Raw genomic sequence first — 14,322 nt, forward strand, 5'->3', positions numbered from 1 at the left:
ATTAGCTATTGGGCCATCAGAATGCCAAGTGTTTGGACTAGAATAAATGGTTGGGCCTTAAGATAATCCTATGTAGAGGTTTGGGCCCAATTTGGAAAATTGGGCCATATGTTGGGCCTTGATTGATTATTTGGCCTAGGGCTTCAGAGTTTGAGTTTGGGGCTTTTTTGGACCAAACTAGGTTAGGGGTAAGAGAGTCTCCTTACCCCAAGTATGGAGTTGTGGTTATGCATTGGAACCTAATTATTAATTGGGTGTCATTTTGATGTTGACAGTTCGGGGATTTGTCAACCAACAATGGGAGTTTTATCCGCAGGACTTCAGCAGTGCCAGGTGAGTCTCCTCACCATACCAATGGGTCTAAGGCACCAAGGCTGGCCCATTTTATGATATGTGGTACACTAGCTGAAGTTGTATTATGTGGCATGTTAGATGGTTATGTGCTACGAAGCATGCTAGTGGTATATATGGTATGCTTGTATGGAAAACCATGGGAGAACTCATGGCACCTGGATGTAAGACCATGTGGAGAGCCCATGGCTTTCCTATTATGTTGTAGTGTTTATTGTAGATTCACTACTGATATGTCTGGTATGCATGTATACGTGGTATGCTAGTTGACTATGTTGTATGCTAGTTGTCTTTGTGATACTTGCATGGAAGACCATGGGAGAGCCCATGTCACATGGATGTAAGACCATGTGGAGAGCCCATGGCTTTCCTATTAAATACCATGGGAGAGCCCATGGAACCTGGATGTAAGACTATGTGGAGAGCCCATGGATTTCCTATTAAAGACCATGAGGGGAGCCCATGACACTTAGGTGTAACACCATATGGGGAGCCCATGGCATCCTAGAGTAAGACCCTGGGGACGAGCCCACGACATCCCTATATGTTGTATGCATGGTTTATGTGGTTTATGTAGCATTTTTAGCTAATATGATTATGTGATTATGTAGATTATGTGGGGTATGCTCTGGGGAAGTCACTAAACTTCTTGCTTACAGTTTTATTTATGGTTTCAAGTGTCATTGTTTTGGAAAGGAAGGGCTCAACTTGATTGCAGCACACACCCCCATGTTTTCCGCATTATGTGATTTTGGGATGAACTCTGATAAATGTTTTTAATTAATCATGTGTTTGGAATGTTTGGATTTAGAAGATAACTGTGTTTGACTATAATAAAAATTAAATTTTTACCCTTGATTTTTGGGTCGTTACATAACTGCTCCATGTAATTCATCCAGCATATCATCAAGTCTCGTAATGGGAAATCGATACTTGATAGTGATGCTATTGATGACTCTACTGTCGGTATACATTCTCCAACCTCCATCTTTCTTTGTCACTAACAAAACCGGTATGGAACATGGGATTAAACTTTCACGAACATAACCCACCTTCATGAGTTCTTTGATATGGCGCTATAATTCCTTCGTCTCTTCAGGGTTAAAATGATACACTTCCTTATTAGATAAGGGAGCACCTGGAATAAGGTCGATCTGGTGTTCAATTCCCTGGACTAGTGGTAACCCTGGTAGTCGGTCGGATGGGACCACATCTTGATATTCTTCCAGCAACGTTTCGATTGGGGTTCCCTATTACGAAACCTCTTTCGTATTCATATCGCCTTTCGCAACCATCATGTAAACAGTCTCTCCTCAGTCCAACACTTTCTCTAACTCCTTCTCAGTGGTTAATATAGTAAGACTTGGCTTCTTCCCTTGCTGATTTCGCATTGACCGTGCCTCGATCACATACATAGGCTTCAATGTGATCTTGTTACCATTATGCTTCAATTCGTATTCATTGGTTCTGCCGCGATGAAAAAACATCTTGATCATACATCCAAGGCCTTTCCAATAGAATGTGACACGCGTCCATTGGAATTACATCGCAAAGCACCTTGTCCTCATAAGATCCCATCTTTAAACAAACTTTGGTTTGTTTAGTCAGCTTCAACTTGTTTCCATCATCTAAAGAATGCAAAGAGTATGGTTTCGGATGGGCAGTCATCAGCAACCCCAACTTTGACACCATTCCACTCGATACTACAATGGTGCAACTACATCCATCAATGATCACACTACAACCTTTATTCTTCACCAAGCACTTTATATGGAAAAATTGATCACACTGATCAGAATCAACTTGCACAAATTAAGTTTACAAAGTGCGAAGCACTAAAGCGGTGTCATAACTTGGTGCCCTGTACGTCTCTTCCTTTTCCTTTGTTTCATTCAACTCATCAAACACGAATGTTACACCCAAACTTTCCTCCTCTTCTAATAACTTGTCACGGGCTTCAACAGCTTCTCTCAAGGTTACAATTCTCCGGTTTGGGCAAGCACTTTGATAGTGACCAAAACCCTGACATTTAAAACAAAGAACTTTAGAATGACTGACTTCCTTGTTCGCAACACTTGCTTTTGGATTCGCAATGGAACTACTAGAAGCAGTAGGACCTGGTGTTGCGACACCCTTCTCGTTCACATCAACTTTGGGTTTTGCAACTCCGAAATTTGAATTGGCTCCATACCTCGATTTTCCTTGCGCTTCCACCTTCAAACACAAGTTATGTAGTGTCTAAAAATCGGCATAGAGGTGAAGTTCTACCGTATGCGCGATGATGTAATTAACGCCCCTCAAAAAACGATCTATTCCTCGATCTCCTCAATATCACCCATCAATGACATTATTTTGAATTCATCAATATACTCCCCAACACTTAACTTCCCCTGCTTTAAATCAACAATCATTCTATAGGTGGTGATCCGATAGTTGGCAGGGACGTATCTTTTCTGGATATTTCTCTTAAAGGACTCAGATTAAATGATTTATTCATTTCCTTCTCAGGCCCTCTTAGGCTTCATTCATTCGAACCACAATGAGGCTCCTCCACTAAATCTCGAAATTGCATACCTGCAACTCTTCTCATTATCCGAGGCCTTGAACTCGAACATTCGATCAATTTTTCTCTCCTAATCTACATACCGTTCCAGGTCGGTTCCTCCATCAAATTCTGGTAATTCATTCGCTTTATACTCCTCGGACCTATGTACTTCTTGCCTGGGAAGTCTTCTGTTTGGCTGCTCCTCAACAATATTCCTTAAATCTTCTTGAACGGTTGTCTACAAACTCAGGATCTTCCCAATTCATCGTGACTGGCTTTGAGAAAAACTTTTCTTTGAACAGGAACAATAATTGGAACCAACAATACCCCGTAGGAACTTGGGGGTTTGATACCACAACGGATGCGTTTTTAGACCTCAAACACGACTCTTGCACTGAAATAAAAGAACTCTTAAATCAAGACAAGAACAAGTAGCAAGAAATGATAGATTTTAAAGTTCAGACTAGACTTATAGCTTGAATCTTCGGTGAAAACAAAACAAGACCTATTGGTTTGCGTTCAAGGTCAAAATTAGGAGACACTTCCTATCAAACACCAAGTTTTGAATTGTAGCGACAAATCGAATAGAATGAACAAAAGTTCAATTGTTTTATTGCTTTTTAAAATCAGATAGAATGCTTCCAATGATCATCAAAACGTTTTATATAGCCTTACAAATGTAACTGAAATAAGGATAATTATAACTAAAATAAAGCTAATTAAACGAGCCTTCAAAGGCTTTATTGAAATCATAAAAGACCTATTAAAACATGGAAAAATAATATCTTCAGCCTTCTGACGTCAGCATGCATACTCGACGCTTGTTTCCAAGTCATTTGCATCTGATGTGCCTTTCGCAATGTGATTCCCATTCGCATCTAGCCAGAGGAATAACATCTCCCATTGTACCAGTAGTCAAATCACAACGAACATCTAACGGTTTCTAACATGCCAAGGTTTACGACAGCTTACGATCGATCGCACCCTGTCCATCTAACATTGTTCACATCTAACATGGCTGACTTGACGTTCGCATTCTCTTCTGATTTCGCATCACTCAGCGTATTAACTTACGCCCAACATATTCACGAAAGCTTCAAAATTACGAAAATGCCACCGAAGACCAATTTGCAAACAATTCACATGCTAAGCTGTTAAAAGGTAAGTGCCTGTAAATCGAAATGTTACATATATTTTTATTAAATCATTTGATTAACGAATAAAAAATCTATAATATCTAAACATCATTGATGTAAAAAATATAGTGGTAGTTAATATAAGAACCAAATGTATATATATATGAAATAAAATTGAAAAGTTAGCGGATAATCAATGTTTTGAGTGATTTTTAGAAAAAAAATCTCATTCTCTAGTAATAAGAAAACTTTTCAAAACCTTTTTAAAAATAGAAACACACTTTGGAAAAGGTTATCATCCAAGATACTTTAATATATTTTTGTTTGTAAAAAAACTCATCCTTTGTTTACGTTTGTTTCTCTTAATAAGCGTTATTGTTTGTTTAACATTTTAACGAACATAAGAATGATATCAAAGAGTTTTTTGTGTAGCGGTACCAAGATGATTGATATGTGTATCACATGAAAACTGTTAATGGTTCAAATCTTATCTGGATAAAAAAAGTAGTTTAAAAGTAGAATATATATATATATATATATATATATATATATATATATATATATATATATATATATATATATATATATATATATATATATATATATGTTCAGATGAGAACAATTTTTATTTGAGAACATTTGAGAATAAATCTAGGCCACTCAATTTTTTTAATTAAAATCTTAAAAAACATTAATATAAATCAAAATATAATTTAAAAATAATCCATGTACCCAACCCCCCCCCCCCCCCCCTCTGCACCTCTATCGATACAAAACCATCAAAAACACCACAGAGATCACCGGGCATCGACGTCGCCAGAACCACTGCACCATCGGCTCTTCCCTGCATCTTTCTCTCTCTCTCTCTCTCTCTCTCTCTCTCTCTCTCTCTCTCTTTCTTTCTTTCTTTCTCTCTCTCTCTCTCTCTCTCTCCCTCTCTCTCTCTCTCTTTGTCTCTCTCCCACCCTCTCTTTGTATTCAGGTAATATCTAGAGCCAAAATCATGTACTCTAACTCCCATCGTCTCCACTCTCCACCACTGATCGTAGCTTAATGTCGTTGCTTTTTCGATCATTCACCTAGGGTTTCAAAAGGTGATTACGATCGATTCAACATCAAGGCACTTTTGGAGTCAGTTGTCCCCGAGTCTGCTTTAATTTACACCACATTTGATTGCCTCGTCAAATTTAGGTCTACCAATTCCAATCAAAACAATGTTATCCAACGTGTTCTCTACTTCGAATATGTCCTGCTCGAAGCTAGAAATAGATCCGTTCGTGAACGCTCCTTCGTGCATAATGCATCCGTCTGACCTCTCCCTTCTGACCTCACAATCAAGGTATTTCCATTTCTATTTTGATATGTTGATTTTTCATTAATAAATGTGTGATTGAAGTCAGTATATTTGATTTTAAGTATCACTCACTACACCCCCAACAATTTTGCGCTCAACACTGTGTATTCACCATTACAGGTATGTTTTCATTCTTCTCTTATCTTTTTAAGTTATATTCTCTATTTGAATCTTCAGCATAATCTGTAGCTCTTCACTTGTTATCTTAATATAAAGCCTTTACACTAATGTACTTTGAATTCCTGACTACATACTACAATTATATTAGAAATCATGATTATCGTATGATCAAATAGAACTACTATATACCTGATCATTGAATAATCATAATAAAAATCATGATCATCACATCCTTCTTGAATCTACTATAATTATATTGGTCAAATTAAGCATTTATTTCCACATCATAATTGGGATTGTTTGTTCACTTGTAGAGTGTGATGAGGGGCTGAATTGAAATTGAATACAAAAGAGGACTTGGAGAACTGAAATTATCCATAAGTGCCTTACAATTTCTATCATTCACAAGTATTGTATAGCTTACAGGGGTAAAAAGACAAGAAAACAGAAGATGATGATTAGACCAACTTAAAATTACATGTTATTGGCACTTTGATCTTGTCAATTACATTCACTTGGTGGTGACGACAATTTAAATTTTAGAAGTAACTTCCTAAAACATGTGCATTTTCCATCAACATATACATGTAATCGACATTGTCTAAAACATTGATAACAAAAACTAAACTTTTTATACTTTTCATCTGTTGAATAGGGGATCTACTGAAGCTCCTATAAATGAAGTGGAAACAAGTAAGAAATAGAGCAAGAAGGGTGAAGTTGTTAGAGTTAATGATGAAAACCACATTTTTGATGTGTTTGTTGCTTCAGATGATTAGAAGTCTAAAAAATATGTAAGCTCCTATAAATGTTGTTATAGCTAAACATGGACCATTTTCATAAATTGGTTACTCAAAAATTTGTGTTATCTATTTCTTACTGAAATCTGATCATGCACATACCAATCATATACTCAAATAGTTTGATTGAAATTTGATATTCTTAAATTTAATCTGTTTGTTGGTTGATGGCTGATGGCTGATGGATCTTCAAGTTAAGCCCAAGGGTGTTACCATGACCACTTTGCTAGCAAAAGCTGTTGTCATGTCCGTTGTTCAACATCTTGTGGTAAATGTAAGTTTCAAAAATGGTAAGAATTTTACTTATAATTGCAACAACATTTCAGTAGTTGTGGCTATCAATGGTGGTTTAAGCACCCATGTTCTATAAGATGTTGGGAAGGTATGCATGGATCTTAAGTATTTCATTCCTAGTAAACCATGGGACCCATTGACATAATTCCCTCATTGTGTTGCTTTGTTGTAGCTGGATTTCCATCTGTTCTCCTAAAAATAGAAGGAGCTTGTGGAGAAAGCAGCATCCAAGGAACTTCAACCCCATAAGCACAACTCATATGACCATTATAAGTTTGTAATTGTAATTCTATCTTATTTCTTTTCACCACACCGTATAAATATATAAATATATTTATGTACTAATGTATTAAAATATCTTTTTCATGATGTAATTAGTTAAAAAAATAACATTTAAGTTTTACTTGTCTATTTATAATATAATATGAAAAACTATAATCAAGTAAAAAATATTGTATTTTTATATAAAAAAAATTGCATGCATAAATGTCAAGCATGAGATGGACTCTATTGATAACAATTATAGAATCGAGAATGTGAAATAGATTATTCACATATGAATCTCTTAATCATATGTGAATAATATGAAAGTGAATATTTTCCACATAAATTATATGTGATTAAATACATATAATCACATATGACTTATATGGAGAAAATTTGTTTCCATTTTCTTGATTCAATAATTGTTCCTATTATTTAATCAAATAAATCACCTACGATTAAATAAATATAATCAAATGTGATTATATACACGAAAACAACTATTGAGTTTAGAATAAAACCAATCTTGCACATATAAATCATATGTGATTAGATACATATAACCAAATGTGATTATATACACGAAAACAACTATTGAATTAAGAACACAAAAAAATTCGTCATAAATCACATGTGATTTGATACATATACTCACATGTGATTAAATAAACGAGACCAACTATTGAATCGAAAATGCAAAAGTGAATATTGTCCAAATAAGTCATATCTGATTATGATGAGTTTAAAATGCTAAAGATCGATTAGATTCAAACAAGTATAAGCAATCAAAAACAGAATCCAGATCAAGAATGTGTCGAATGATTATAAATTACAGCCTCAAAAGAGCTCGATAAAGAAATGCTACTGTAGAGGTGTGTAGGGTTTACAATGACACGATTATTAGATACACGATGCATGCATTCACCTTAAATAGTAAAACCCTAATCATCAATCACGGGTGGACAGCCTCAACCCAGATACACAAAAGACTAACTAAAAGGCCCAAAAGACGCAACACTTAAATACTCAACAATCTCCCCCTTTGCGTCGATTGAGGCGATAGTCCTTTACTGTTGAGTTCTCTTGTACACTTCAAACACTTTCAGAATTATGCCGAATAGAACCTTGCGAACATGGATATACCAAACAATCATATCCGAAAAGCACTTCTTGTCACATTTGATGTTACCCTTGTGCTTATTGACAAAGTCCAAGATGTACTCCATACATGCAGTGGAGAATAAGTGTTTGTCTGTCTAGAAAGAAACAAACTTTGTGAAAGTCTGCATCAGTTCGCCCCTTCAATTGAAAAGCTACAAACCACTCGTCCTTTTGTATCTTCCCAAGTTTCATTTTATCAAAACCTTCAGAGACTTCTTTGGGGAGTACACTTCGCTTCCTTCGCAGCACTGCAACAATCTCAACATCCATCTGACCAACCTCATGAATGTATGAAATTATCATTTGTTTGAGGTGAGCAATAATGGGCTCGTATTTTTGCCCATCCCTTAACAAAAAATTGTACAACATGATCCAGTCGTATGGGTTCAGGCATCGAAGATCGGCAAGAGTAAACTCATGCACCTGACTCGTTGAACCTCTAGCAACCTTGAATTTCGCATTTGGGAAGTTATCTGTTTCATGCGGACCAGTGACCTTCATAGTCGTAATTTTGCTTGTACTCCAAGTCTCATACTACAGCTTCATATGCTTCAGGTAGAACGAGAAAAGCAAGTGATCCACACCGTTGTCTGTTGCTAGGACATTCACAACTTTCACAAAGCTGCGAAACCTGAAGACTTTCGGAGTGATCGGGAGGTACAGCTGCGAATCTTGTGAATTCAGAAGATCGAAAGATGCAACCGGTTCCAACCAATACTGACTCGGCATATCAACAACTTCACTCGGGATTCGCTTCAAGGTCCATACTGGAAACAAGTTCTTTCAGATTTCCACCGTGGCCTGAGCTTCGCGTTCAGCCTTTTCTTTAGGTTCAGCCTCATGAATGATTCTTTGGTGCTCCTCCATCTGAGCTTCACAGTTTTTTCTTCTTTTCAGCTCGTGTTCGTCAGGCTCTTCATCTTCGCTGTTATCAACTATTGGTTCTTCGTTGAACAACTTCTATTTGCCTTTCGGTTCAGTTTCATTTTTTGGCTTAACAGTGGGTTTGACCGAAGGTTTGGGGTTCTCCTTCTTGGATTGATTCACATCTTCTCCTCCTTGTTTCAGAATGGAGACGGATTTCGGAACCCCTTCCAGCCTGTGAAGCATGGGGAATACAGGCCTGAGTTTTGTTGAGAGATGCTTCTTGACTGTTATCGTGATCATTGAGTCGCGAGTCTCAATGATGTCCGAAAGTAGTGCATTTACATCAGCTACACAGCTTTTCATAACAGCCCTTTCGGATAGCAGATCAATGATTCTCTTTTTCGCGTTCTTGAGTTTGACTGTCAAGACTTTCACCTTTTCAGTCTTTATAGCGAGAGCATCCATTATCTTGCTCTCAGTTGCCAAGTCATCCTGAAGCTGCATGATCTTTGAGGAAATTGAGGAGTTGAGCTCGGCATTATCTGTTTGAATATCAGTGCGAACCGCTTCAAGTTTTAGTTTCTCCGTTTTCAATGTTGAGCTAAGGCTAGAAATAACTTCATTAGCCTTCATTGTGTTGCACTCAAAGGATGTTTGAAATTTCTCCATGAAAGCACGAGCATCAGAAATTAGTTTATCGACTTTTTCGGTCATGGTGTTGCACACCGAAGCAGAAGCATCTAACGCTTTGTTTATGTTCTCAAGGTTAGCAGAGTGTTCTTTCGTAAGTGTCTCGAGGAGGGACTTTATCGTTGCTTGTGAATAATCATCACTAGATGATGCTTTAGAAGCTTAGAGCAACGAATCCAGTTTTTTTTAATCGCCTTGAGTTGCCCTCCTGTGACTGGAGCTTCGTCATCACTTTCAGTCCGGATGTTAAATGGACTGAAGATGAATCTTGCGAAGTCTTCGTCATCATCATCACCATAGAGTATCTGGATCATTCTGGTGGAAAAGAGAGACAGGTGGAGTGGTATGACCAACTGTGAATCTTGAAGCACCTGCCCTCGCATCAGATGCGTTGATAGTTACCAGAGGATCAATAGAGGAGGTAGTGGTAGTGGCAGTGGAATCAGTGAAAAGTGGGGTTTGGACTTGCGAAACTCCCACTAAAACTGGTGGGCAGGGGGCAATTGTAATGGGATTTGAAATAGTGGCAGTTGGAGAAGGGATAGAAAAATCTTGGAAAAACTATTTAGTTATGGGAACGGAAGTTGGGATTGTATTCGATACCTTAGGATTCGTAGTTTCCGGCTCCGAAACCTTCGGTTGAGAAGAAACATCTTCTTCGTTGCGAACCTCCGTTTGAATGTGAACATCTGAATCTGTTTGAGACTGCGAATCCTCATGATCGCTTAGTGTCGGAGTTTATGTTCGACGAGCCATCTTCTTGACTCTCTTCGTCTTAGGAGCTTTAGGTGGTGCGGATGGTTCAGGTTCAGGCTTTCGTTTCCCACCCTTCTTTGGAGATGGAGGTGGCTCAGATGGACCAACCTTTGTGCCCTTCTTCTTCCCTCCCTTCTTGGGTTTATCCGCTTCTTCAAGGACCTTTCGCATTTCATCTGTCAATGGGCGAAAGGCTGAGAGGGTAGAGTGCGATAGGTTCGTAGTACATCACTCGCAGCCGGTATGTCACGAAACATTGCTTCAGGAATCAAACCAATAAAGATGAATTTGGAGTTGTCACCGAGAATGATGTTTGTTGTGTGGAAGATCTGGATAGAAGCCAAAGACGAACCTTCCATATAGGGGATGTTAAACTTGTTGATATCCCTTTGAACATCGATAGACCAGAAGCGAGCACAAGAGATTTCACTGTGTCGAGTGGTTGAGAGAGTGCTTTATACGAACTAAGCCCAAAAACTGACCTGTAGTCCAAGTTGATGTCGGAGTAGATGTCGTACATCATCGTCATCAAGAAACTCCGAGCCAGTAACCCGTTCAGAGAAACTCTTGAAGAGCAGTGTGAATAAGCCATTCCACATCGGCGGTAAATTGGGCTTTTTGAACTTAGAAACTGCAGTTAACGATTCCTTGTAGCCCATTTGGTAGAACATCTCTAGAATCACTGAGTTGGAGATGCTTTTAGGGTAAATTAGGTCATGAACCTGAGGAAGTCGTAGGAGGTTGCAGAACCTCGACTTCGTTATGTGGGTTTTGTGGTTGTTGATTTCGAACGTGACCAGTTCTTCCCCTTTTTGATAACTAGCAGTGGAGTAGGCCTTTGAAAGATACACCAGAGGAAGACATTCTGACTTAGTGAGTGCAACAACAAGTGGAGAGTACTTTAAGCATTCAACGATGGGTTGTAGAGACTCATCAAATTTGGTGGGTTCTAGATTGAGAATCATGTTCTGATTGGCCTTGATACTGAGGATTGAGGATTGAGCCATGGTTTCTGCAACAGAAGGAGTCTCTGAAGAAGTTGCCATTGATGTGTGTTGATGAAGAAGATGAACAGTAGAGAAAAATATTCGCCGGAGGATTTGTTTGCTTTTTGAGAGTGGTAATAAATTAATGAAGTGATGAAATCCTTTTATACTGAGTGTTAGGTGAGAGAAAACCATTGATTTGTTGCATCGGTTACTGAAAAGGCGCCTAAAAAGCATAGACTGACAGCTATGACGTGTGTCAGGCAGCGTGAAATCAGTGTCGTTTCAAATCATCGTCATTTCAAATTCTCGCGCCCAATCTTATCCGTTAAGATGCCACGTCAGATACACGCTTTTATAGTTGAATAAGTTATGAACTTTTGCAGTTGATTTAGTAATGAACTTTCGTAGCGATGGATCATCAACAAGTCTGTGAAACTAAAAGTAAATGTAAGCGCTACGAACCAGATTTTGGAAAATCACAAGGATTTTCGTGCGAGAGTGTGCCAAAGATAAAGAAATAAAGAAAAATTTTGTGGGATATAAGTGATGTCGTATAAAGACACAAAGCAGTGGATCCTGGGAAACGATCTCTTCCTTTGGAGTCAAGAGAGACTCTAACGTGTCTGTGTCGTTTCCCGTTGAATTTTGATCACAAGTTTGTTGAGAAACTGTGAAAGGCATCTTTTGATTAGGCTTGAAGGGTGGTTTAATCTTCAACCTTACTACGAAACTTGATATAAGTCCGAACGTTCGCTGAAGTACTTGTTTGACCGGTGTAGCCATAAAAACAAGTATGCTTTGGAATTATTTTAAGTAACTAGGAAAAGTATAGAAATCTCAAGAAAAATAAAAAATGGATCTATTGGGAAGAAACGTCTTAGGTCTAGAACGTCTCATTAAGATCACACAAAAAGAAAAAGAGATTTAATGGTACTGACCACGAAGGTGGACATTCGTTAATTCCATGGTGAAATTTCTAGAAAATGTATATTGTTCACCATCAATTCGTATGTATGTGTTGGATTTTGGATTTCACTAAGTTCGTGGTGATAACGAATTCAAGATCATAAACACAGAATTGGTTATAACCATAAACCTCAGTGGTAACGTCTGAGAGCCTCAAGGGTTACATTTGTGAATGTGAAAGTTGATGTAGAAATGGTATGAGGTAGTTCCAAAAAATATATGTACCTCTGCTGTGCGAAAGTGACAAAGCAGGTAACTCTTAACTCGATGTGAGAAGAGTTAGGTAGCTCATGACTTATGCGAATTAAGAGCCTTATAGGGAAGAAACGATTGGTGTTATCGAGTCATTAAGGCTTCAACATAGAAAGTTGTTGAGGCTTTGGCCTATATGCAGCAACATGCTTTTAGGGACACTTAACTAGTACATAGATAAGAAAGTTGATACATGCCCCTTCATTCGTAATTGAAATCACCAAGATTCTTGACTGGAAACCTGATCAATTATCCAATATGTTTGGTATTTTTGAAAAAAAAAATATTTTTAATTTTGTTTATCTGAAAAAGAAATAAAATATTTTTGGATTTTCAATGTTAAAAAAATAACATGTTTTTGGACTTTCGTTTTCTGAAAAAAAAAACAGAAATAAGTAAAGAAAATGTACAAAGGATACAAGAAAATTCTAAACCACGAATGAACAGTAGACTGCGACTCACTACGAACATTCGCACAAATTCGCAGTGTGAATAGTTGATTGCGAGTCACTGCGAGCGTTCGCACCAATTTGCAGAACAAAAGATAACTTATGACTGCGAAGATGGTTTCGGAACTGACTCAGCCTCTATCATTCCTAGGCATTGAAGAATACGATTGATTGATTGTTCAGGCAAGGCTTTCGTGAAGATATCGACTAGCTGATCAGCGGATCTTACAAAGTGTATCTCGATATTTCCATCTTCCACATGATCTTTGATGAAGTGATACCTCGGTGCGATATGTTTCGTCTTTGAATGCTACACTGGATTGTGACAAATGTGAATGGCGCTCTCAGAATTGCAATATAAGGGGATTCGCTTCATGTTGTTGCCATAGTCACGAAGCTGACTCTAAATCCAGATTACTTGTGAAGAGCAAGATGCAGCAGCTATGTACTCTACTTCAAAAGTTGATAGAGAGACGCAAGTTTGCTTTTTAGATTGCCAACTTACGTAAGTTTGCCATCAAGAAATTGGCATCCTCCCGTTGTACTCTTTCTATCTAAACTGCATCCTCCAAGATCAGCATCCGAAAACGCTTGCATAAAGAAACCTTAACTCGAAGGGTACCATATTTCCAATGAGGATGTTCGCTTCAGATACCTAAAGATGTTCTTAACAGTTGTCATGTGAGGTTCGCGAGGATTAGCTTGAAACCTAGGACAATAGCAAACATAAAACATGATATCTGGACGACTAGCAGTTAGATACATCAATGACCCTATCATCCGACGATAAAGAGTCATGTCAGCAGCTGGTTTCTCCAGAGTTTGTGTTAGTTTCATTCCGAATGCCATTGGAACCTTCATTTTTGAATCTCCCACCATTCCAAACTTGGAGAGTAAAGTCTTTGTATAAGCCTCCTGATTGATGAAAATACCTTCCTGACTCTGTCTTATATTCAAGCCAAGGAAAAAGTTAATTAGACTCATGGAGGTCATCTCAAACTTAGTTTCCATCAACTTTCGAAACTCAGCTGTTAAGCCGGGGTTAGTTGAACCAAAAATGATGTTATCAACGTAAATTTGGACGATCACCAAGTGGTCTCCATATTTCTTGCGAATGAAGGTTGGGTCGACCGATCCCTGTTTAAAAAAAACGAGTTAGAGTTTCGTACCAGGCTCTTGGAGTTTGCTTTAGACCATAAATTGCCTTTTCCAGAATATAGCAGTGGTTCAGATACTTTTCATTTATGAAACCTGGTGGTTGTTCCACATACACTGTTTTTTCGATTTCCCCATTTAGGAAAGCACACTTGACATCCATCTGATAAATT

The sequence above is a fragment of the Lactuca virosa genome, chromosome 2 (genome assembly GCF_052849685.1).
Source record: "Lactuca virosa cultivar CGN04683 chromosome 2, Lactuca_virosa_CGN04683_v6, whole genome shotgun sequence".
In the NCBI taxonomy this organism is placed as follows: domain Eukaryota; kingdom Viridiplantae; phylum Streptophyta; class Magnoliopsida; order Asterales; family Asteraceae; genus Lactuca; species Lactuca virosa.